The sequence below is a fragment of the Coregonus lavaretus genome (assembly GCF_964263955.1).
Source record: "Coregonus lavaretus genome assembly, chromosome: 19".
In the NCBI taxonomy this organism is placed as follows: Eukaryota; Metazoa; Chordata; class Actinopteri; order Salmoniformes; family Salmonidae; genus Coregonus; species Coregonus lavaretus.
In genome coordinates this window covers 36,681,702-36,684,954 of record NC_140006.1, presented here as the reverse complement: position 1 = coordinate 36,684,954, position 3,253 = coordinate 36,681,702, and the positions used below count along the sequence as shown (strand labels likewise).

The following is a 3,253-nucleotide window of genomic DNA, read 5'->3' as shown; positions in this document are numbered from 1 at the left end:
GCAACAAAATATGAAAAATGCCAAGGGGGGTGAATACTTTCGCAAGCCACTGTATTGTATCTATACTATCTATTGCATCTTAGCCTATGCCACTCTGATAATGACATTGCTCATCCATATATTTATATATTCTTATTCCATTCCTTTACTTAGATTTGTGTGTATTAGGTTTTTGTTGTGGAACTGTTAGATATTACTTGCTCGATATTACTGCACTGTCGGAACTAGAAGCACAAGCATTTCGCTACACTCGCAATGACATCTGCTAACCATGTGTATGTGACCAATACATTTGATTTGGTTTTGATTTGAAGATGCTTGTGTTGTGTAGACCCTATCTAGTTTTGGATGGATGCACCATTTTTATTGAGCTGTTTGGTTGGATTATGGTCCCAAGTGTATCAGTGATAAAACTGGATTTTCTAATCAGTGTCTTTCTAATCAAAGCAGAAATATGTCCTTTGTACCTTTTCATTTATATTTGAGTCATTTAGCAGACGCTCCTATCCAGAGCGACTTACAGTTAGTGAGTGCATACATTATTTTTTTTCTTTTTCATACTGGCCCCCCGTGGGAATCGAACCCTCAACCCTGGCATTGCAAATGCCATGCTCTACCAACTGAGCTACATCCCTGCCGGCCATTCCCTTGTACGCCACCATAGTAAAACATATTTTGGAAGCTATAGAAATTAATTTATTAATGTCTACATTCATTTTTTTGCCAAGTATATTCCATACAGACACCTTCATGCATACTTTTAAGTTATTTTATGTGAACTGAACATAACAAATAAAATAAACACAAACATTTCCCTTCAAGTATAATTTTTTTGAGAGTACTAATGTTAGTGTCCCCACTAAAACAAATAACTACTTGAATACATTTAATTTAAATACTGTAGAATTTCATTCATTCCTATGGAGACTGCTCCTTCTGAGGAGTACCAATATGGCAGCTAGAGGCTGCTTCAAAGCCTCTCATTGGCCAATACATAGCATCAGCAATCCAGGGTTTATATACATAATTGTTTGACACACACTCAGCTATCGCTCGGCAAGGACTGGTATTAGTCAGAGGACCCGAATGAATGATGAAAGAAACTGAAACAACAGGCTATATAAGTCTACGATTAGCGGCAATCTTTAATAGTACAGCAACAATGTTGTCCTCTGAATAGAACAGTCATATCGACATGGTTGGTTTTATTAGCTCGAGTTTAAATAAGATATATATCAATAACATGTAACATTTATCCTAGTGGACCACTTATTGGATAACCGTCGTTTGTAATAAGAATAATGATTCCCCAGTCGAGCAGAGAATTTATCGTCAAGATTTCTGGTTACTGGAAGCCGCTTTTCAAAGGCAGGTTTCTTCTTGTAACCAATACCATGAGCTGTGGGGGAATGCTTGCGCCGGCGACATCATTCAGCAAACCAGAGAGAAACCGAGGGTCCCTGAAAAGGCACGTGACTGGGCTCGTACAGGTAAGGACCTGGACCAAGGACAGCAATCCATGTTGTATGAAATAACTTCTGAAAGACAATTAACATGAGCGTGCGAGGGCAAGAGATATTCCTAATCATAGCCAAAAGAAAATGCATAGTCTTCACAAAAAAAGTTCAACTATAATATTCCAAAACACACTTATGTCCAATTTTATGCTTTATGTTGATAGGATTTTTGCATATTTTCATTATGTTTTTCAAGATACTATAGTAGTATATAGGCGTCAGTAATTGCAAGGACATGTATTTCATGTTGCTGTGTTACACTGCCCTCTGCAGGTTGCATGTTTGCAGTAGGACGCTCAATGGTACCAGTGGCTGGACAAGTTCTTTCTCGGCAATGCTCTACCTGCTGTCAGCAAGAAAGTCCTCACCGATCAGCTGATTGCATCACCGACCATGGCAGCATGGTATTTCATAGGTGAGTTATGGATGTGTTTTCTCAAGTTATTTTCAAGTCAGCATTTCAGTATACTAAGTAAAATCAATGTCTACTTGGACTGTTTGCTTGCTCTTATGGAAAACCTCACAACAAAACTCACACTAAAGTGGGGTTGGAGGGACTTCTATAGATGGGAACTGTTGTTTCTGTCTTCCTACAGGTATGGGCAAGATGGAGGACCATAGTCTGTCGGAGGGGTTGGAGGAGTTCTGGGAGTTCTAGAAGGTTAGTGGAACAGTATGACTGTGTTTTTAGTACCCTAGCCCTAATTATTCCCTACAGTTTGGCCTTTGTATTAGCTATCCTCTTACCTGATTGATTATATTATCTTTCTTTGTTCGGAAGGCATTTATTGTATCTTGCTTTTTAATGTATTCATTTACTTGATAAGAATGGTTTGGATTAGAAGCATATGCCCATTTTACTCTATATTTCTGTATTGATACCTCTCTAGTTCTCAAGGTTTGTTTGTGCTCCTTTTCCTTCAAGGCGGACTGGTGTGTTTGGCCCGCAGCACAGATGATCAACTTCTACTTCTTGCCTCCTAAGTTCTGAGTCCTCTATGTCAACGTCATCACCCTGGGGTGAGACACCTACCTCTCCTACCTCAAACACTCTAAGTGCTGCTCTGGCACCATTTTGTTACGTTGCCAATGAATCCAATGTTCTTTAACAGTAACAGTATGGTCTCTGCTGTTCCAGGCGACAATGTTGAAGGAAGCACTGGAGATATCACTGAACTGAATGAGCAAGAACAAGGGGAGTCAGGGTCAGCAACCAAACAGTTGGAAGAGAAGCTCTAACATTGGATGGTGTCTTTGGGAGCTTCGCAGGACTTCGATGTCAATGTCACTGACAATGGCAACATTCCTTATCATACGTGCCTTAAAATCACTACCTATCTTTAAGTGTTATATACTAAACTATGGTGAAAAAATTAGCCCCCCACACAATGCATACCACATGTACTGTACGGTACATGCATTTTCACTATAGCCTAAAGATTTGTCTGCTTGTTTTTCTATTGAGTGTAGACAACTCCCTGGACTGTTTAAGTTTATTAGTATTGTAACGCAGTGTCCCGGGCCTCATCATCTCAGTCGGTGTGTTTTCTCCAGCTAATCTACCAGTGATTAGAGTGTTGGGACAGTAACCAAAAGGTTGCTCGTTCGATTCTTCGAGCCGGCAAGGTGGAAAAATCTGCCGTTCTGCCCTTGAACAAGGCGGTTAACCCCCACAGCAACTGCTCCCCGGGTGCCAATGACATGGATGTCGATTAAGGCATTCCCCCGTACTTCTG

At 40.3% G+C, this 3,253-nt stretch overlaps 1 pseudogene across 1 annotated transcript; it reads left to right on the top strand.

Moving 5' to 3' along the window:
- Positions 1-1,301: 1,301 nt before the first annotated feature.
- On the top strand, positions 1,302-2,756 carry LOC311146541 (mpv17-like protein 2; annotated as a pseudogene). The gene is made up of 5 exons: positions 1,302-1,490; positions 1,791-1,932; positions 2,114-2,178; positions 2,443-2,573; positions 2,636-2,756. The product of its transcript is annotated as a mpv17-like protein 2 (transcript).
- Positions 2,757-3,253: the final 497 nt, after the last annotated feature.